Source organism: Drosophila montana, unplaced genomic scaffold (assembly GCF_035044405.1).
Source record: "Drosophila montana isolate Dmon_TW-CO22-7 unplaced genomic scaffold, ASM3504440v1 contig_1624_1, whole genome shotgun sequence".
NCBI classification, from domain to species: domain Eukaryota; kingdom Metazoa; phylum Arthropoda; class Insecta; order Diptera; family Drosophilidae; genus Drosophila; species Drosophila montana.
The window spans coordinates 2455984-2479318 of record NW_026996559.1 but is presented as its reverse complement, the minus strand read 5'-3'; the positions used below and the strand labels follow the sequence as shown (position 1 = coordinate 2479318).

The window sequence follows — 23335 nt, the reverse complement described above, 5'->3', positions numbered from 1 at the left end:
GTTCATTCCTCAAATATAATATTTGCCTAATTCCGGGCGCTTCATTTGCTTCTGCCAACGGGCCCAAAAGGCTTTTGAGTGGCAGCAGCCCAAGTTAAGCTTGATGTAAAGTTGTTGCCATGGGGGTTGCTGTTGTTGTTGCTGTTGTTGTTGCTGCCATGACATCGTCAAGTTGATGAGATGTTTATTATGTATATTGTACATTGTTTGGCATAGTGTGCACGCACTTGTTAGCCAGTTTATATGCAAATTTCGTAGATCTGGCTGACAGGTGAGCTGTTTGCTCTTAGGGCCGACCACCCAGCGCCGAGCATCGACTGCTGCCATAAATTACATTTACCTTCATCCAGAGCGGCGTCAGTTGTTGCCCAAAGCAACGCAACTGAAACCAAATTTTCAAGAAACCCAATTTAAAAATGGCAATCGAATTAGAGATGGGCTCGTGTCGTGCGCCGCACTCACCCCACGTATGCCTGCGACAAAATTAGGTATTATTCGTTTCTGTGTGAGCAAAAAAAAAAAAAAATAATAAAAAAAAAGAAGAAAAGCAGGACTCACAACGAAATGCAATTAAATCGGTGTTTATGCTCCGATCTGTATACAATTCAAAGGGCTTCCAGGGTTAGGATAAGGCAATGGGATTGTACAATTTTGGTAGGATTGGAGATGATGACAGATGTGTTCAAAAAGTGAAATATTTCTAATCAATGTATACTTTACGAACGTCTTTATGAGAAATTTGTTGGCCGGCTCTTATTTAATTTTTGATTTCATTCTCATGAGCCAAAAATGAATATTTCTGGCTTTCGAAAACATACTAGATCTCATAATGCTAGAGATAACATTCTTGTGGTCGAGTTCCAGTCTAATTATTGTCTTCAGTCATCCTCCTCAAATGCTGCAGCTGCTTTAACTGTGTGCTGGAAGGGCTTGAATTGCTGGCAGTTGCAGCTGGGCTTTTAGCAGCTCCTTTGCGACACCTGACACCCAAAATAAAACTCTGACTTTGCCATTGGCCATAAAGTGCGCCAGTTTAAATAGCTTCATTTGTGTAGCGCCTCCGTCGAGACGCGGCGAGTGTAAATTAAATTTTATTTTATATTAATTTCAAGGCCCCAAGTGAGGGACTTGGACCTGACCTAAGCCACATGCCATGCCAATGCGCGCTGTGCGGAGTTAGCCTGGCAAAGGACACGGCGACACAAATTTATTTAACCTGCGGCCACACAGCGCATATTTGAATTTATTTGCGTGGCACTTGATGATGGGGGCGGTCCTGCCTAGGGGGGCCAACAGGGGGCGTGGTCGGTTGCTAAAGTAATACCAAAAGTATGCAGCAAAAAAAAGAATCGCAACTTGTGCCGACAACGACAGCGGCTAAAAGCGAAGGACGAAACTTTTGCTCAAGTTGTGTTGCAAGTTGTTTTGAAACCGTGCCACGCCCAAAGCAGCCCCCCCCCCCCCACACACACACACACAACTGGCGTTGAAATGAGCCGCACAGTGTTTGACACATGCAGCGCCACCTGGCGGCCGTCGACATGAATCTGAATTTGCGTACAGCAGGCGGAGAGTAAAGGGGCCGTAGTGGGCGGCTAACTGGAGATCGTAGGAGGTGTTACTCTGTAACCATAAACCTTGCCTCTAGGCCATATGACAACGACGTGGCCAGTCGACGCCCAAGGCGAAGTCGAAGTCGAAACCGAGGCGTATACGTAATGTTATTTGTGTATACGCTAAGCCAAGCGTGTTAATTAGATGACCTGTATAGTCACACGAAGACTCAGGTGACATTATGGCTGTTTCTTAGTTCATAAACAATACGATTTTCAACTAACCCAACTAGGTGTCTTTTGTACTTTGCGGAAATTTCCGGAGTCGCTTAAGCTGCGGCTTCTCAAGAAATTGTCCTTGATCATTATTTACTTTTATTAACTTGCAGAGGTTATTATAGTAGGAGACCCCATAAAGAGTATAGCTCTTGATCTGTATCAGCAACCGAGTCGTTATGTCTGTTTCTCGTTCGTTTGTATTATTCTCTCAGTTTGAAAGCTATACTAACCTATCAAATAGCTGCCATAGGAATGATCGTCAAGCATTTGTGAGTTTTACACTGTTTTCTATATATCATAGACTATTGTATGTACAATTTTGAACAAACTCAGCATATCGGTATACTATATTATATGGCACCCTCCCATGAAAACAATCAAAAATACAGCTTTCGTATAAAAGCATTTCCTATAAATTTTAGGCGTACCAAAGATTATATTCCATTCAAAAAAGCAAATATCTATACTTTTTGAAATCCCCTTCTCTCTCTCTCTTTCTTGCTGAACTTGGATATTGCAGTTCTGATTTGGGATGTACAAATCTTTGTAGAGTACAATTACTCAATTAGCCATTATACCAGTAGCTGTCAACGGACCAATTGCTTATTTGTAAGGTTTAAAGATTTATTTTAGTTGAGCCCAACGTTTGCTTATTATGTTTTAAAAAAAACATTGAATTAAACAAAGCAAAGGCACAGTTGAGAAGTAAATAGGTGTCCAAAATGAATAAACTCGTAAAATTTGAGTTTTGGTAACTCGCAGCTAGGCACAGGGTATATTCTGGCTGGCCATTTGCGATTAGAGCACACCTATTTATGCCAATAAACTGATCTACAGCTGCATGGCCCAGTTGCTTGAAAGCAAATGACAATTACTAAACATGCTTAATTGGTGCTAATTGATGCTACTGTCTATGTGTGTGTGTGTGTGTGTGTATACGTGTGTGTGTTGGTTTTTCCCTAGCTGTGTGGTCTCTATTTCTGTAAGTGAGGATTTAGTTTGCGTTTTAGATTTTGAAAATGTGTTCATTAGACTGCAACTGTTTTCCAGCCTTACATCATTTGCATCCATCGTTCGTCAGGTTTCTGGGCCAAATCTGGGCACAGCTGTCGGCTCATTAATGAGCTATTGTTGTTGTTGCCATGGCAGCTTCTTTGCTTAACTCGCTTGAAGCTATGTCGCGCCTAGCCAAGTCGACAACAGGCTCAAGCACCCACCGTCATTCATGTTGTGGAACGCCTGATTACACGAGCTACACTCCAAGTGCTAACCCTCCAGGCTCCAGCCTCCAGTCTCCAGTCTCCTGCCTCCAAGCTGCGCGCCCACCTGGCTTCGTGCTGGCGCATAAATCACAGTAACCTACACTAAAGGCACAGTAACTTACCCGCCAGCCACCAGCCAGCAGACGCAGTTGCTGCCTGCATAAACAAGCAACTACTGACATTGTTAATGAGCGGCGGCATTCCCTGCTCGGCCCGGCCCGGCCCAGCTCCAACTGCAGCGAGCAGCGAGCATAATGATGCGAAATTGAAACTGAATGAATTCCAGCAGAATTCAAGTGCTTTTTGATTGGCTAAGCTATAGCTGAGAGCCAAGTCATAATTGGCTTATTATTTTGGGATATTTTTTGCTGTTCACATAGTCGGTACCTAAATATAAGTAGTACCTAATCCTTAGTTGACTTTTAAATGTTGAAGAACGAATTCCCACACAACTCAGGTTCTTTTTAGTTGACTGATCCCGGCCATAATTGGGCTCTTCGACGTGCTTGTCATTCGCCAAGTTGCATATTCATCGATATCTATCGACAAAGCCCAGTTTTTCGAGTAATTGCAAAGTTGTGAGACAATTAATTTTGACAAGAATGCGAGTTGGCTCTTTGAGTGCGTTTGCTGTGGCTGTTGCCAAAGTTGGGCGCTGTTTAAGCTGTTGGAATGTGGGAATAGTTACTTAACCGCGGAATAGCAGCGCTGTGCAACGCGCATAGTTGGCAATGCGACGCCACAAACACATACCCCATACCAAAACAAACTACAAACTCTTGCATACTTTTCTTTTCGCAACTACTAAGCGCAAATTTAGCTTGATGTTGGAATCCGCGAAGGGCGGAGCGGCAAGTTGTGTGTCAAACAGGGACTTTAATCAAATTTGGACAGACAAAACATTTATCTCCAGAGCTGCTATCTGATAATTGTTTTCAATTCTCTTCATCAGCGGGCGGGTTGGTGTCCGCCCTCTGTCGGTCTGTCCGTGCGTCCATCCGAATAAACAAGCCAATATTGAAGGCAAAGGGCACACATTTTGGCATTTAATTTCTCATATACTTCACGTAGGTTGAGTTTGCTTCAAATTGTCGATAAATGCTTATTGCCAGCGCAGGTTTTATAAGAATATTTCACATAATATCGTATAGCATACAATCTATATGAATAAAAGAGTTTGCCCTGACTGAATGACACGAAACCTTAAGAGCTTTGATGCTCAAATATTTAATGAAGCTTCCTTTTGGATCGAACGTTTTTGGAAAACTTTACCTCGATTTGGGCAAAACGGTAATCAAAGTTTGTAGGAAAAACGTCAATAACAATGTCCTTTGAAATCTTTACGTCATGAGTCTGCCTGGGCTTAGGTGTCTAGCTCTCGACTCAGAAACGTCAGGTCAAATTCGTTATATTATTCACAAGTAATAATAATGCAGTTACAAAATAAAAAAATAATAAAAAATTATTATTAGGTTTTAATATTAATATAACTATGCAATCAAGCTCTCTTCTGCGTTAAGGCTGCAGCCTGGATTTTCTAGTAGATTTGCAAGCTCAGCAAACTTATTTTTAAAGATTTTTTGAGTCTAGTGTTTTGCATGATCTTGCATATGCTGATCTTGCATATTTAACTATAACTTTCACAAATCTAAGCCGATTTTAAAGATTGGCTATGCCCATGAACGTATCAGACGTATCATATACCTAAGTATGAATAAAAAGCTATGAAATTTGTACAAAAAAAAAAAATGTATTTCTTAGATACATTTTTTTAAATATTAATTTTAACTAAAGTCCAAAAATGGCGATTTACAGTTTAGCACCGTAATCATAAAAATAAATTTATTTCGCGTCAAATCTGAAATCTATCGACTTATTTTCGATTTTTCCATACCGTCGCAAAGCGCACGCATCGAAAATAAAAAGTGAGGTATAACATACGTTTTTGGTGCCAAGATATCTTGATTAAATTTCGCATTTATTAGTTTCAATATTGTCCTTTTATATAATACAAATCTTGTCGGCATCAGCTCACTTTATCAAATAGTTGCCACAGGATATCTTTTCCGTCTCAAATTAAGTTCTTGTTCTTGAGTAACTGTTTGGTTTTCAAGATATTTTAACCAAATTTGACATGCACTATTTTAATTATGCCCTACCTGAATATTTACAAAATATCAAACCACCATATCATATAGCTGCCGTTAAAACTATTGAACAGATTTTAAATTCATCTATTAATCGGTGTTTGGTGATGGCTTTAAAGTCGAAAATTGTTAAGGTAAAACATGTTGTATTGTAGGCTGTATTTAGATCTTTGAATTGGTTTCTTTATTTCACAGAGAATTCATTTTATTTTTTCAATTCAGCTTGTTCGCCGATACCTCAAGATCTTACTTTCAAGCTCGTGTTTCCCTTTATTGCGTATCGATAGACTTATATATAAAACGCTCTTTTAGCATGTGTAGTCTTACAACTAAAATTTGACTTTTTATTTATACTGCTATAGTATTAAACCGAGCAAAAACCAACATATTTGTAATAACGAATTTAATAAATCTCTTTATATAAATAGCTTTGCTTTCATATCGATGATTAAAATCAGTAAAGATTTATAAAAAAAATTCTGCTTACATGTGAGAACATACCCTGAAAAAGCTTAAACAAGAAGAACTTTGAAAATCATTCAAAAAAATGTACCATAGAAATAAAAAAATATTTGCTTCGCTCTGGGTCCACAGTTTACCAAAAAAGTGAGGTTGCGGGCTTAACATTTTTTTTCTGTGACATAGTATAATTACTTTATTTTTGTTTTGTCAACTATAATGTTGTCAAATGTACTCTTTGGCAGATCTCAGTTAGTCGTGTGATTAGAACAGGCTCAGCGTAGGTATACGGCGTAGGAAGTTTAGGGATAGAAACTCCGTGAGGACGAGAGTAGGGTGAATTCATAGATTCGTGAAAGTAAACGAGGGAATGAGTGGAATTGCCATCGGACTATTATTAATTAACCGAAGTAATTTCTTCTAGTACTATGTATTATATAGATTGGAATGTTAAATGGGTTAAAAAGGAAGGGAATGAAGAAAATATTAAGACCCCCAGACGATTAGTTTGTTCATGTATTTAGCCATCAATTGGTTGTCTACTCAGATATGGAGCATGACCAGGATCGTATAAATAATAAAAGATTCTTAAAGTAAAGGCAGCCTAAAATTGAAAAGAGCGCTTGCCTGTAGACTTTTGCAGGCGTGTGCATGTTTTTTGTGGTTTTTCTTTTCTTTCTTTTTTTTTTTAATGGCAACAAAAACTGAAACTTTGCTGCAGTTGTTGTTGTTGCTGCTGCTGTTGCTGTTGTTATTATTGTTGTTGTCAACAAGCATTGACATTAATTAAAGCGCAACGTTGCATGCAACTGCCATCTGTTGGTGCCTCGTGTGCGGCCTGACAACGCGACGTGCTACCCACACTGGTTAATACCCTGTTATTCAGATGCCAAATGACACACGAGAGATTTTTGTTGCTCGCATATATGCTTGGTTTTCAATTAGCGTGAGAGAAATCGTAAAAAACAGTAAATCAATTAAATACAGGTCGCATATTAATTATATTTTTCGATGGGTCAAGTTCCTACCTCTGCGTATAGGGTATCTTTAAAGTCTGTGAGGCAGGTGCTGCAGCTTGTTCTGCTGCGGCTTCAGTTAACCATTACGCTTTAATTACTGTGCTAAAATCCACGCTTGCTGCAGCGTTATATACGCACACACACACACACACAGACGCATGCACACACATAAAAGTGTGCGCGCATGAATTTGCGAGTGTGTGTGTGTGTGAGACTCCATGCTTATTGCGCTCAAAAGCATGCTTTAAAAATTGCCTTCTGCATTCGGAGCATTCAAAGTGACTGCCGCAAGAGTCGCCTGCAATGCCGAAAAGGCAAAAGAAATAATACCTATATAGAGCCGAGCCTGATTAACACCCAGAGCCAATATACTGCCGTGTGTTGCAACGTAACACAATGTACACTGTCGGCCCTTTTATGAGATCAAGGCAAGCACATGGACGCACAGCCTGCTTATTGCTCACTAATTAATCCCATCATTAAGTACGCTCCTAACGTGCAACTAAGTAAAAAGCAACTTGTTTGGAGCTCTTTCGATCTCATGTTTGAGCACTGTGTGCACTCTCGTGTATGCGGATGATTTGACTCCTTCTTCATTACCGGGTAGCTCCTAAAATAGGACTTGAACATGCTTTTCAAATGGTTCGCACTTAATGTTTTGGCTCTATATTTCCATGGGATCGAACCTTGTTTCTTCTACTCTTCGATGGGCATCCTCTTCGTGACATATTCCCTGGTAGGCCCAAAAAAGTCGCTATAGCAGAGCGACATACTCAACATGAAGTTTATGGATCGAGTCCCCGTGTGGGCGAAACTTATTTATTATTTGTTGTTATTTAAGAGGTCTTGTGTCATCCTGAAGTTTTGCCAAATTACACTAATAATTTCGGTACTACGTTTATTTCCCACACTTGACCTGGCTTATTTACTCTTATCTCTAATAACAATCTGTGTCTTTTTAGCTTCTTATAAAGATGATTTCAGGAATTAAGTTGGTTTATTTAATTTAATGAAATATAGATTCTATGTTGTGAAGCTCCTCTTGAGAACAAACAAATAGGCTTATGATAACTTTTTCTTTTTGTTAGCTATCGATAAAAGTATTCGTCTAATGCCAGCTTTATTATATCAGGGAAACAGCGAAACCTTTGGGTAAAAATAATTTAATTAATTAAAAATGGTATGTAAGCTATGGGCAAAACAGGCAGAAAAAGCTGGGTCGGAACTGTAAAGTACACATATTTTTGATTAGGACGATGAAGTTTGCATTAGAATATCAGGATTTCCAAAGGAATCGACAAAAATAGATTCAATTCGCTATTTCATAAGCATATCTCGTTTAAGAGCTGTCATTTAAAAAGCAAGAGTCGCCAAAACTTGGCATACGGGTTCTCGTATACACAAATTCAGAATATTTTACTTTTATATTTATACTTCCTTCTCCACAAAATTGAAAACAGAAAATCGCACTTTTTAAGTACATATAAGTGTAAAGATCGGACACTATAATCCGAAGTTATGCAAGGAGCGGCCAGCTTGCTTGTGTGTATTTGTTAACATAGGTTGGAAGTGCGCGTATAGTGTATCTTCTAGTCGGGCACTCTCAACTATCAATAGATTGTGTCGCAGCTTTTGAAGTTTTAATATATGCCAACCACCCTTGGCCCAAGTCCTAGCAAATGTGTTTTTAATCTCTGACTTTTCCGATTTTTCGCTGTCATCCTGCCTATTATTATAAATTCTTTGTTTTTGTTGCTCCTTTTATTATTCCCCTTTGCACTTGTATTCGTTGCTTTTTGCCGACGTGTCTCTCGATTATCATAATTAAACAATTTTCTTTCAAGTGTTGTCTGCCATTTGTTGCACTTTGCCAGCAGCAGGCGACCCAAATGCATTTATTGTTGCTGTCGTTGCCAGTTGCAAGTTGCTGCTGCTGTTGCTGTTGCAGCTGCAGTTGTTGTTATTGTGGTTGTTGTTTTTGTTGCCGTTTCCCGTTCTTTGTTGCAGCAGTTCTTAAATGTAAATTACGCGCTTTGTTGACTTTGCCCCGCAGCTGGAAAATGCGGCGGAAGAGCTGAAGGTGGTGGCTTTGCCTGTTAGTTGTGTGTGTGTCCGTGAGAGGGGCAGGAGAAAGGAGAAGGGAGGCTTCGAGTTCCGTCAAAAGCTCCAACTGCACTTGGCTTGTAATTGTGGTGCCCGAAACGGCAGCCAGTTGGACGAACTGCTGCCAATTCCTGCATAGCTTTCTTCGCCTGTTTAATTGTTGTTGTTCAACTCATCCTGTTCTCAACCAGCTTTTACAAGCCCAACAACTAATGGCCCTCGCCCCTGCCTGCGTCGCCCTGTTCAACAGCTTCTGCCTCTTGATTTTCTATATCGCATTGTGCCCGTGTACTTTCTTGTCTATGTGTGGCCGACCTTGGATTGTATTTCGATTATGTGCGAGCTCCTCGTCCACATTTTGTATTTGTTGTGCCACGTGGCGTATGCGCCACTTGAATGTGAAGTGCTTCAGTATTCGCACTGAAGAGTACGTGGCATTCGCGTTTAGTATATGCATGTGCATATATCTATTCACATAGCTCTCATCAGCTTATGCGGCAACAGATATCTGCTTAGTTCTCTATTCTCTACGCTCTCTTGCCTAGGGTATTTTAACTTTGCTTTGGCATTTGCAATGCATTTATAAAAATGTCATTAATGCAAATGTATATATTTAAATATAAAGGGTTATTTAGGAAAGCCTAATTAGTCCACATAGTTAATGAGAAATATTATTGGACATTCCGGTCGCAATAGTGACAGAAAGCCTCAAGCGCTCCTGAGCAAAATCAAAATGACTACTCAACTACATTCAGACCCCATCGGTATAATATGTCTGTATTAAAGCATAGCTCACATCTGTCAGACGTCTGCAAGGGTAGTTAATCGTCGGCATGCCGAAGGTTATTGTTCACACTTCAAGCTAAACCTTAACTTGCAAATCTCTTTATCGTAAGCTGTGTATCATTGTCGCTGTTGTTGCCATGATCTGATCCGTGTTAATATACAAAGGATTGTGTCCGCTGGCGACAAAGCCGTTGCCATGCTTTCGACTCGTTTGCCTGGCCATTTTGCCATTTGGCCATTTGCCGGCAGTTGCTCTTTGCTTTTAATTTGTTTTAATGAACTTTCATGTGATTTTATTCGGGTGCTGCCTCTGTTGCAATATGCTCGCTCCCTTGTATAATTACAGGCACCATTGCATTGGCTCTGGCTCTGGCCCTCCCCGAGGCAGCCCGGCAGCCCTGCAGGCCATGTTCTGCACTTTTAGCCCCGCACTTGGCGGAGGGGATCGCCCTTCCCGAGACTCGGTTGAGCTGAAGTGCGTGGCTTTCATTAATTTTAATGAGTTTTAAAAGTTGTTGCCGTTTTTTGCTATGCCCAAGCCCCGCTCTCGGCGTAGTCCTAATGCCCCTCAAGCCACCAACTGGGGCAGACGCTTTTTATTTAATTTTATTTCATTTATACACTTTTTCAGCAAGTTTCGCCAGCTTTTGCTGCGTTGCAATCTCTTGCTGTTGGTGCGACTGTCGTCATTTGCACACAACAACAACGACAGAGTTTTATCTATCACACACACGCACACACACTCGCATACACAGGCGTATAGATGTACTGCGCGACATTTGTTTCTATTTCGAGCTGTAACCCAGCGAATGACTAGAGGCAACATTGCGTATACGCAACGCTGCCTGCCAAGTCAACTCAACTCAACTAGACACGGGCTGAGTATGTTTTTCGCCCTTAAATAACTTTCAGATGCATGTGTATTTGTGTGTAGCTCAGTTGAAGTTGCAATGCTCTCTACTTAAAACGCCCCCTCAAACCCCCCTCCACCCCTGATATCATTCCCCGCAGCAGCTGGCTGTGTTCCCATTTTGGCTGCACAAAGTAAATAAAGAAAAAAAATATATGAAAAAAAATTGCTTTGAAATTCGCCTGTTGGGACAAGGCAGCTGTTCTTAAATAAGACAATACAATGGAGAAATAAATGCGGAATACAAAGTAATATACAGATAAAGATTCAAATAACAAGTAAATAGCTTTCACTCATCGAATGCTTTTACATATAAGCTTGGTTGGGCACTCAAGAGTGTTGCAATCACTCGTGATTCTCAACGTTTGCAACAGATTATCGAGATTCAAAGTAAATTAGAGAGTTTCCGCTAAAGAGTTTTAGTGGATGTCCCTCACAAGGCTGCAAGCTTGCTTTGAGCCGAATCGCTTCGCATTCAAAACTCTTGCTTTTAATTTAACATAAACCGAACCTGAGGACGAATTAGTGGATTAATGAAAAACGGAAACTAACACTTAAACGAACCATATTTTTCAGAAGACAGTTTGCTTCAAACAAGTTTGTTTTTATTGTGTTAATTGAAATTAAAATAAAATATTTAGGTATCAATAAATTGATTTTTTTTATTACTTTTAGCGTGGGGTGGGCTAAGCATCGGCAGACTGATCACGAAGTCAGTGGTTCAAACCCCTAGATTTACAACAATACAAATTAAATTGAAAACTTATCAAAAATGTGAGAAGCAAAGCTCGAAACAACACCTGTGTTCACATATGTGAAACTAGGGACAGGAAACCAGGTTCGAATCCCGTCTTGACTCATTTTTCCTTCTCCAAGTAGGTTTAACCCAAACCATTTCATTGCGATTTCAAGATTGAACTGAAGATTCATGATCTAGAAAAGTACGAGTCGTATATATGAAATTATTTTAAGTTATCAATGAAGTCGTATCTTAACCTTATTATCTATTTAATTAGAATTATTTTTGACAATTTTGTGATCTGTTTCGACTAAACTATATTTAGGCTTGACATTGACTCGAGGATCTTCACTTGATTTAGACACGTTTCGTGCTTCTTTCCGTCTAATATCTAAGTAGTTAATTATTTAAACTTAAATAATCAGAATACCCTTCATCGCCCATTTGCAATGGTTACAGGTTATTCAAATTTATTTTGATATTTGCTCTGCTATTGACTTTTTCGCTTTGACTTAGGGATTTTGGCTTTCGCCATTTCTAAAGGCCGAAGTTGACAAGTCTGCAATATTGATCGAGCTTTGGAGGAGGTCATCAGAATGTTCCAGCTTGTTTAACAAGGTGGGCTCTGGAGCCATCTGGAATAAAAGGATTTTCAAGGCACTGTTTTTACAAAAACTGCAATTCACGAGCAGCGCCCGCCAACCTAATACAATACTCCCACTCGCTCTCTCCCTCTCTCTGTCTCTCTCTCTCTCCATCTGTCACTTTCGGTGGAAAGTAAATCATTTTACGGAAATTCTTGCTATGCTTTCAGGGCAACTTTGTTTGTTTGCCTGTCATTTGGCCGGGCACGATTCTTGGCCAGGCCCAAATGAGATTATCCTCACGCCCTGACGGGGTGGCGGGCATTAACATTAAAATCAAAGCAAAGCCAAACATTTGCCAAGCTGTCGTGTTACTTAGTGCGTTAAAATTGTCGAGTGGTGGGCGAATGGCCGGAGGGCGGGCAGCGGAGCTTGGAGAGCGGCCAAATAACAGCCCACATGACTTGCTGTTGACCCATCTTCGCATTACCATTTTCCAACTTTGTCCTTTTTATTATGAATTTGCATTCGTCAACATGAACATTAGTGCGGACATTCTCCAAAATCTTTGGTCCCCCCCCACACACACACCTCTCTTTCTGTATATCTTCTACCGTCCCCCTTGTTGGCGCTAGGAGTGTTTTTGTTGTCTTGTTTATTTGTGGACGCCAGCGGGGCCACGTCCTGGGCCTTTGTCCAACTGCTTGTGGCGTTTTCGCAATTTGATTTATGTGTTTCATAACATTCATTAAGATATAATCATAACGCATAGAAAGCGCACAAATGGCACGTTCGCTCTAAGCGTTTGTGTGTGTGTGCGGAAGAAAGAGACACCGAGTGACATTTAGTGAATGCATATGTGTGTGTATCGCACTCTCATATTTCACAATGTCCTTGCTCGTTTTTGGACTCTGCGTCCTCCATTTAGATATATTTAATAGATCCACCAAAAGCATTTCCACTCACTTGCATCTCTCTACATACATAAATACCCTGTTATTATAACAACTTGGGTAGCCTTGATCTAAATATAAGAAATAACTTCTTTTGAAGTAGATTTGGTGCATGATTGGGTTGGGAAAACTTTTGTTAAAAGTACCACTTGATAATTTCGACATGTGCTTCTGACCGTACTATAGTACATTTTTTTTTAATTATAATCTCTAGACTATTTACTTACTTCACAGAGAATTCAGAAACTACTTACTTAACTAAAAAGATGAATACAAATTTGTGTGCTAATCAGAATCAGTCCTTGAAAATACTATATCTATAGACATAAAATAATTCATTATATAATTACAGAATTATAGCAAATTATTTGTTGTTAAACAAAAAGATTTGAGAAGATAAAGTTAGAGATAGGCTTAGCTAGATAAACTCTATTTATTACAAAAAAAAGCGACATATTTACAGATTTAATATTTTAATTTTCTGTCGGTTTTCCCAGGTTATCGGTTACGTGCAAAGTGTAACATAGGCATAAAATATAAATAGGTAAATAAATAATTAGCATTTGAAATTCAGCAAAAATCATAAATAAATAAATAATATTTAAAAGCAGGTCATGGAAAATTTGTGAAGCTCTTAGAAAATAATTGTCAGCCATTATATTAAATCAAAAACATAAAGTTGTGGGGCATGTTTTAAGAGTCTATTTAAAAGTGGGCCGGTCGAGCTGGTTACATGAAAATAGGCTGAAAATAAAAAACAGTATTTAAAGTTTTTTACTTACACTCAATTTCAACCAAGGGTATCTTTTAGTCGAGCGTAAAAACACTCTGAATTTGTTTTATTATTTGAAAATTGTATTTTCTATCTTTTTAATTTCCTGCAGTTTGCATTTACAGCCTCAGTTTTTGCTTTATTCTCTCCTCGGCTTGTAATCCTTTTGCTTGAATATGCAAAATAATTAAAAATATTTCTAATGCAAAGACAGAGTTAAAAGTTGTGTCTGTATCTGTGTGTCCTGTTGTGTGTGTGTGTGTATGTGTGCGTGGCCATGCTTTTTGTAGCAATTTGCAGTTATTTAGCATTTCTCTTGCTGGCCATTTATTTATTTCCATTTCATGTTCATATTCATTTGAATGGCATCTTGTGAATGTTGTCTCTAGTTTTTCCAGTTACTGTCAGTTATATCTCGCTCTCACTCTCTCTCTCTCTCTTTCTCTCAGTCTATTTATCTTCCTTGCTCTTATGACGCCCGTAAGTATGCTGTCATTTTTTATGTCATTTTAATTGCTACACGTTTTTGTTCATTGCCATAACAAATGCATTATTCTCGTATTCAATTTATTAAATGCAATTTTTACTCAATTTCTCTTTTCAGGTAAGTTTCCAAACGACCTGCGACAGCTTTTTCTTGACCTGAATTGCTTTGGGGTAAGCGCATTGCGTAATTTTAAGATTGGATTATATGAATGAAGGTAAAAATATAAAAGTGCTCGTTGCTCATTAAAATAAATGCAGAAAGTTGAGCTCTACCTAGTAAGGCAAAAGTCAACATTTGATACTTTGCTGGAGATAATAATAATATATATACAAAGACTGATTAAAACTGGAGAAGATATCAAGTACCTCGATTGTTAAGGCTGCTGCACGGAAAAATATTGCTTGCATAAATAAGTTGAGTTTATATAAATACAAATTAAAGGGGTGGTTATTGCTCTTATGCATATTGGAGTTTGCACAAAAGTTAAAAAGTTCCCATTAATTGTTAAAACAGATTTCTAAACGAGTCTCAATCTTTATGTGGATACATGACACCCATGCGAACTTAGTTTATTGAAAGGAATTAAGTCTGACTCCAATAAATTATAACATCGAGTTTTGAAGTTAGTTAGAGTTTTGAATTTTAATGATTGATTATCTCTTGTTTATGCCTTAAAATGAAGCCTAACTCCATTTGAGTTACCTGCAGGGTTCTGCAAGCATTCCGGCCAAGACTCAATATTATTTTTGCCAGAAATATATTGGTTCTGAATTAACAAAGAATTAATTGTTTGCAGACGCATATTTTAAGTTAACTTTTAATACTTGTCTTGGCGATAAAATAAGTGAAAGGGTCAATCAATTTGTCTAATCCCTGAAATCGTGCTTTCGTTCCACTGTGCGTCGTGCGGCCATCTCCATGTTCAATGTCTTTATGACTCTTGGCGCTTTGTGGCACCCCAATGCGCCTTCAACGCTGCTGCCATATGTGCATCGTCACATTGGCCGTATTGCCCAAGGATTCGTTCCTCATTTACTGCCAGAGTTGCCTGCAATCGCAGTCTCATTCGCAGTCGCAGTGGCAGTCGCGATGCCTGTGCCATTTCCAATCCGGCTATAAGTAACTAAAACTTTCGTGCTACGCGGCGACTACCGTGTTGCATATGAGTGTAGCAGCAGTAGCAGTAGCAGTGGCAGTAGCAGTAGCAACAGCAGCTAGAGCTGCAGTCGTTGTGGCAGGGCCTGTCAGCTTCGGCTTGGCCCATAGACTCTGTTGCTTTGTTGCCAGCGCGTGCCTGGCCAAATTTATGTGCCACACCAGGGCCACCACTTGCCCCAGGCAGCCCCCCTCGCCACTCTCTCTCCCTCCCCGCCCCTTGCTACTCGACCTGTGACTGCAGAAGTTAAACCAATATTATTTCTCTTCTTCTTTCCCTCCTTTTTTTTTGCACCTCTTTCGCTCTCGTGTGCTCTTCGGCTCCCCACAGTGCAATTTGTCTTTTGGCTCCATTTTCAGTTTGCGCTCCGCTTTTTCGATTTTTTCGGTCAGTGGCAATTGGCCCCGACCGGTGGACGTCGTCCGGAAGAGCAGCGCTTGCAGCTGCATTATGCACACACACTCGCACACACTTATACCATAAAATTTTCCGGCTGTTTTCACGTTGCAGGAAACTCGTGAATTTCGCGTCCTTTGTGGCAGCTAAGGGGGCATAAAAATGAATGTCGTATTTATTTTTTGTCAATTTTGCAGCGTTCCCATTTTCGCTGCTGTTGTTGTTCTTGGTCTTGTTGTTGTTGTTGTTGTAGTTGTTGTTTAGTGTGCCAATTTCTGCTCTAGTTACGTGCATGCTGAAGGTGGTTCGTGACTTGAAAGCTTATTAAACATAATTTAAAGGACATTGAAACCCCACCGTCCCCCACCCACATTCGCTGCTCAAAAACAAACGAAAAATTAGGCAACGGGCTTTCAATGCGTTAATTAAGTGGCCAAAAGGGGGGGCCGGGGCTGCGGACGCGGGAAATTGTGTAAATTAGTGAGTCAATTAGAGGCCAGGAGAGTAAAGCGGAGTCCTTCAGCTATGGCTAGCCCGCCCACCTTTTCGTGCGCCCACTTTCGAGACAATGAGGCAGCCATAAAAAGTGATTTTCAAATGCGTATTTACACAAATTGCAAAAGCTGCACCAAATATTCTGTATAAACTTGTATGAGTGGCTATTCGTGTGTGGCTGCAGCAGTATGGCAGCTGCAGGCATTGCGGTTGCGGTGGAACAACCACAAGGCAACATGCACGGCAAGCAGAAACCACTTCAGTTCCTGAACTGTACTGGTGGGCGTGGCAGCGACCAGTAGCGTTGGCTAGCTACATTGATATATCCTGGCATACATTTTCTGGCATTGACTTGAAATCGAACGTTGGTATCAATGCACTATGCACTATGCATTGGAAATCAAGGCGGAAAAACAATTGAAACTTGATTTTCTACACATTTTCCGACTCGCACTGATTATCAGTGTGGACTATAATTAGCCCCATTGAAAGGATCATAAGAAAACGGAAAATAACAGAAGAGAAACAAAATAAGAAATACAAGTAAGAGTGCTCCGCTCGGGAGTGCGCGACTGGGAGATACCCTGAACCTGCCAAACATTCCTGCTTTCTTCTATACATAACTTTGCTTCTTCTTCAATGAAATCCATTCGGTGCTAATAGTCCGTTCTTTACACATATTTTCAGTTTACCAAAGCACAAGACTTCCAATCGGGAATGGGTAGAAATATCCAAAATGTAAATTAGTTTTAATCTGTATACTTTACACAAGAACCTACATATCTAGATCATATCATGACTTATCTCAAGAGCGAAAATATGAAAATAGGAGGAGATATCAAAGAAAAAAATGCGTTCTGCCTATGATAAACGAAAATATATAAATATATATGAAATTTCAAGTTCTAAGCTTTTTTAGCTTCTGAGATCGAAGCGTTCACACAGACGGACATGGCTACATCGACTCAGCTCGTCGTCCTGAGCCAGAATGTATGTATGGGGTCGAAGATACTCCCTTCTGATTGCTACAGACACACACACATACACTCACACATACTGCTTTGCGTATGACAGTTTTAGGTTTGCTGCTGTTTATTGTTGCTGCTGTTGTTGTTGGCTTGTTGTTTTATTAGATCATTTGAAATTCTATGCCAAGCAGTCGCTCTTTTTGCTTATTTGCATAAGCAAAGGGGAAAGGGTGCTAGATGGGCCACACATGCACTGCATGCAGACTAAGCAGTAGCCATGTGTGTGTGTGTGTGTGTGCACGTATGTGGTTGGCCGTGTTGCTGCAGCCATATTTCAGCGCCTTCACTACTTGGGCAATGGCAACAATTCTAAAGCAATGCAGCAACGTTGCTGCCTCTGCCGCTGCTGCTGCTGCTGCTGCTGCTGCCGCTGTTGCTGTGGCAAGTTATTAAGCTGAGCAAAATGGCCGACATTCCGTCGACCCCTCACTATGTTTCACCGTACGCCCCATCCAATTCTTACCGAATGCGCTGTAGAGTGCGCCCATAAAAGTAGGCAACAAATTGTTGTTGTTTGCCACTCTGGCCGCAAATGCAACTTGAAGTGCGGCCAGTTAAAGTGTTTGGCATTTTAAGGCCTAACCAAGCAGAGGATACTCAGAAGTCACTATCCAACCCCCCCCCCCCCCCCCCCTTTCACTCTGCTGCCCACCCTCCTCCAACACCCAACCGCATCCGAACCCTTTGGGGCTGTAAACTTTTGCTGCTTTATGATGCGGCCCATGCGGCACGTTTAAACAATTGCAAAGTTTTATGAGTTTTTCGGGACTTTGAGGCAGCAACTGGCCCAGCATGGCCCCGGCTTCGGGTCCAGCTCGATGCCATATACGGAAACTACAAAGCACTTGCCCGCATCCAACATCAGCGCTTGTGATGCACTTTTCGCGTTGCCACAGTTGAAGTCACGGGGGCTCCATTCATAAATGTTGCACGTTTTGTGACACAGTCGATGAGTGGTTGAGCGGTTGAGTGGCTGAGCGGTTGCGCCAGCGGGTGGCTAATTGAACAGCCGCTTAACACAGGCCGCGTGGCATGACAAATGTTAAAGTCAATTTCGCCAGTTTTCTCGAAGGCCCTCCCTTCTGAACAATGCTCGGAATTTCTGGACAATGTTGGCTGGAGGGCGGTTATCAGAGGAGAGGAGCTGGGGTAAATGGCCATATTGCTGCATGCAGGCATTTCGTTTCATTTGCTGCCATTGCTTAATTTCATAAATTATAAATCATTACAATTGCAATTAAATGCGTGGAAACCGCTGTGCACCGCCCGCTCTACCCCTCACCGCGGGCTCGTTTACCGCAATTGCAGCAATTATTTGTTAGTTGACGTTAATTAGCTACATTTCTGGGTAGCCTAATGGAATTCGCGAGCCCGGGACGCGCCAGCAATCGAGTCGTATTCCTAAACGACCCACAAAGGAAACAATCCGTAAAAATATAAAGGAAAAATAAAACTTTATTGGCGTGGGCAAACATTAAATACCCTTACGCCAGCAGCAGCTAAGCATATGATATATTTATGTGTTTGTAAGTAAAACCATGATTTCCGAGTACCTTTTCTATTGAATGTTAAATGAGTAGTAAATTAACTGAACGATTGTCTCTATGCCCCTTTTATATGTGTATGTATAAATGATAACCAAACCAGTTCATAGTGAAAATGGTAATACCCTTTGCTAGGGTAAAATAAATACATGAAATATGCTGAACTGAAAGACAATGTCCAAGGCGCACTGTGTGCGAGGACTTGAGCGTGATAGACGAGGAAGGCAAGTGAAGTGAGCGGGATAGACAGACTATTTGAATTCCCAACTGGTACCCGGTATCGCCCGGCGGCAGCAAAATATTAATTTTTATGACAGGCAAATCGTAAAAACTAACTAACGACGGTCCGGCAGGCGCATAAACTCACTTGATGCGCTCCCTGGGCCATGCTCTCTAGTCTTCCCTACTCTCATTATATACCCTACGCCCTACGCAACTAGGGTGCTTATGAATTGGCCTTAATGTGGCGCCAGTTGCATCTCTGTGCGCACCTTACTAAATATTCCGTTTATATTAAAAAGAATTGAGAGATCTAATCAAAATTGGTTTCTAAATTTTAGAAAATACTCATAAAAAAATATACATATTAAGTATACGTATATCATATCAAGTATACGTATCTCGTAAGAGCTTCTTATCTCAACTTTTTTCTAAGTTGACAAATACTGCAAAATATTCAAGACATTTCAAAAGTCCAATGCCCCGGAAAGGGTATTTCTCAAGTCACATGCCACTTGATTTGAAGCGTGTTTCTGACAGCATTATGCCATGCCATGCCATGAAAGACAAATAAAAACTTTGCGTTTTGCCACTCGTTTCGCGTTTGGCATCTGTCAAAATGGCAGCCGCCAATGAGTGCGACGATGTCGGGGCTAGTTGCCCTCATCTGCAAAGGGGGAGTCCCAACTCCTCCAGAGGATGGGGGGGGGGGGGGGGGTGTTCTGCTTGCGGCAGGGAATGTTGGCTGTCACGCAAATGCCTGAGCTGCGAATGACTGTGTCGCCGTTGTTGTTGCATTAAAATTTACAACGACAAACAAAAAGCAACAAAAAAAATCAACAAAAAGGAGAAAAATAACAATAAAAAAGGAAAACGCACACAAAATGAAGACATCGACCTGGGTGTATGTGTGTGTGTTAGTGTGTGTGTCGCTGTTGCTGTGCGTGCTGGCTAAAGGTGAAAGAACCCTGAGCATTGGCAATGACAGTTCAACCCGCCTCCATCACTGTGTCCTCCCGCACCTTTTATCAATTGGCAGAGCACCCATTTTTTTTCCATACATTTTGGCGCTTATGCTGGCCAATTAAATGCCAAACGCGGTACCAAGGGTACCCGCTGAGGCAAATCGGGCAGCAGCGAAACCGCATAGCTCGTCCAACTGTGAGCCATGCTCGGGCGAATGGACAAATCAACGGAGCTGATTGTGGTCACAACCAAGACAAAGAGGCTCTGGCTTGCGTGTGAGTGTGCGTATCTGTGTGTGTATGTATGAGTGTGTATAAATAGATGCGTAGCCGTGTGCAGAGTATCTTATAGCATCCATTTAAATTTCTAACTGTCCCCAGGGCCCTTCCTATATTTGGTTTTGGATCAAATCAGTTTTTGCACTTACTAAAAAATTTCCCCTAAATTTGGCCATTCACACACACATACCCATACATTATTCTATGAAGGAGTTGAACTTCAAATTACAAAATATTGAGGCAATGAATGAATGCATGCAAGAAATAAACTTGTTGGCCACATTTTGAACTTTATCCCATATATTTCTCACTGGCATTTTCTCCATTTTGTTTTCCGTATTTTATTGATACCAAACAGGCTGTTCTCCCTCTCTCTCTCACTCAGTCTGCTTCCTTCTCTGTCTGCCTGGGTATACTCTATGCTATATTCAGTCTGCGGCAATCGATGCCAGCCGGCAGCTCTGCATGTGCAGAGCCATAAATCATTTATATGAAAATTGCTATTGTATTGCGGTTTAATGGCATGTGATCATCATCCACACACACACACACACACACATACATATATACGTGTGCAGTCACACTTATAGCAAACATTTGGTTGGCTCGTCACTGGACTCATGGCATATTCATAAGCAACAGGATTGGAGCTCCTTGCTAGCCGAGCAGACTCGGGCTTGCAGCGTAATATTTAATATCCCAAATCGCAATGCATGGCCCAATGTTTGGTTGTTGCCCCGGATGCCCCCCGCTGATGCCACTGCCACTGCGACTGCCGCATGCCCCAATACGCCCATTAATTATACTGCCGCACTGTGAGGTCCACACATAACTTACGCTGCCCCTCCACAATAACAGCCAATGGTGCACAGCACTTGTTCCAATCCTCCGCCCCACTCCTCACTCCCCAATCCCCAACTACTCACTACACCCATCACATTGCCCGATTCCCTGCCAGCAACATATGCTCACGTTTTGCAGGCGTCTTTGTCGCCTGTTTTTTTGTGCGCTGTGATTTTGCCATGTTTGTTGGCGTGTGTAAGTCTGCGTGAGTAAAAGTGTGTGTGCTGTCTGGTAACGAGGTCATTTGGCAACACACACACGCATACACAGAAAATGACATACGGCCAAACAAAATTATGTTATTGGTCAATGTATTTATGAGTGTGGCAGGCTGACACTCGCCCTCGTCCTCGCCCACACGCCTCCGGCCCAGCTACCCCCTCACCTAATGCAATTGGTGCTTTGACTGCGAAAATTTGCACGAAAATTCGTAATTTATTGCTGCGCTGTGCGAGCGGCAGAGAAAGAGTCAACAACAGAGAGACAGCGACATAGAGACAGAGAGGGAGAGAAAGAGAGACAATTACGAGTCTACGCTAATGACATTGCGTTGCGGTTTTCTCAGCTGCGCGGCTAAAACGAATATTTTGAATTCTGTGGCCCGATAGTGCGGCCCGATATCATAGTCGCTTTAAGTGTCTCAATAAATTTGTGAAATGTGCACCGCAAGAGCTTTAATGAGCCTAAACAATGACTGGCTGCGAGCGCCCGAACAGGCGAACCCATGTTCGCCACGTTTGCCGCGGGCTCATTAAGCGATTACATGCCTGAATAATCTGAATTAAAATTAAACCAAAGGCAATTTTTAAGCAGCTGCCCCAAAAACACACAAAAAAATGCATTATCATGCTATCCATCTAAGCTGTATGGCGCCCCGCTCACTTACCATATTTGCATTATGTTTCGTTGGAAATGTTATATAAATATATATTACATGATCTTAGAAGAGGTTCCTTTTAAAGATTTTGGTTTACTTTAGGGTTTATTTAAATATAATTTATATAACTATATATATTTACATGTTATAATTAACTGATGCATGAATGCTTTCAAATAAATTAAAATGTTCTTGTGAAACAGTTGCTGAAGTCTTAAAATAATAGGGGAAACTCAAAGTATACAAATACTAAACCATTATAATAATTAATACCTGCAGCATCATCTCCCTATGCAATTCAATATGGCGCCCGAGCAGGGACCCACATTTTCTATATTATGCACTTAGCCTTAGGCACAGGTTCTCACATTAGTATACCTTTTTATCATGCACAAAATTAGTCTGCGATCTATCAAACTTCTATTGAATATAAGATTGGAACCCGAAAGGGACTATCATTGTCTACGAACTGTAAAGTAAAGTACATACTGCACATAAGATCACAATGAAGTACCAAGTTAGTTTCTAGTCTATTTAATTTAGGGCTATTTGGTAAAATCTTGCATAGATCTTAGAGTAGATCTCATATTTAACTTAAAGTTAAGATAGAAGAGCATTCTTTTTCTAACTAGATTAGATATTAATAGATTGTTTAGTTTCAAAAAGATGATTATTCCGAAGAGAAGTGCTAGTCGAGCACGTTGAATGAACTAACTTGCCCAAATACAGCTATGGCCATTGTTGAAGCCCTGCGCTGAGCATTGAATGTGACCTCGCCTGGCGTTTTGCAGCAATTAGTGGGCGCCTATCAAGCAGTTGGCTGCTGGCAGTTGTCAGCTGCCAGTTGCATCATTCAAATGCGCATCAGTGCAAATGCGCATTAGCAGGCCACACGAAGCAGCCAAGTGACAACTGACAATTGACATTTGACAGCCGACGAGTCGAGGACTGTCGACTGTCGACTGTGGACTGTGGGCTCTGGACTTAAGGCTGAGAGAGCTGTTATTTAAGGCGCTTATTGGGCTGCAACGCAGAACCGAAAATTTGCAACTGCGAACATGAGGGCCAAACTTATTAAAATGTAACACAATTTCGTTAGTATGCATTAGGGTGTCGATAGATGCGCGTGTGTGTGTTGGTGGGTGGGTGTGTGCATGTATAATGCGTTGCTTGCATAACATGCGCGAAGAAAGGGCAGGATCTGCCCTTTGAAATGGAGGGGCGTACTATTTGTGCGCGATTTTGAGCATCAATCACATTTGCTACTGCATAATTGCCTCCGCCTGGCGTGTGTGCCTGTGTCTGTGTTTGCCTGTGTGTATGTGTGTGCATATACTGCAATTGTTGTTCATGTAACATTCGGACGCTGTGGGCGTGGTTATCATAACTGTGTGCTGCGCGTACCGTTAAAAGTCTTTCACTGCAAAAGGTAGGGATAAGCATGAAAAATGCGAGTGCGTGTGTGTGTGTAAATTTCAGC

General features: G+C 41.0%; 1 long non-coding RNA gene across 2 annotated transcripts in view; it reads left to right on the top strand.

The window, feature by feature from the left end:
- The window catches only part of LOC135440646 (uncharacterized), a 36822-nt gene extending 22537 nt beyond the window's left edge, over positions 1 to 14285 (top strand). For both annotated transcript variants that reach the window (XR_010438328.1, XR_010438327.1), the window contains one exon: positions 14171 to 14285. This is a non-coding gene — a long non-coding RNA (uncharacterized LOC135440646). The remainder of the gene's footprint in view (positions 1 to 14170) is intronic.
- The last annotated feature ends 9050 nt before the right edge of the window (positions 14286 to 23335 follow it).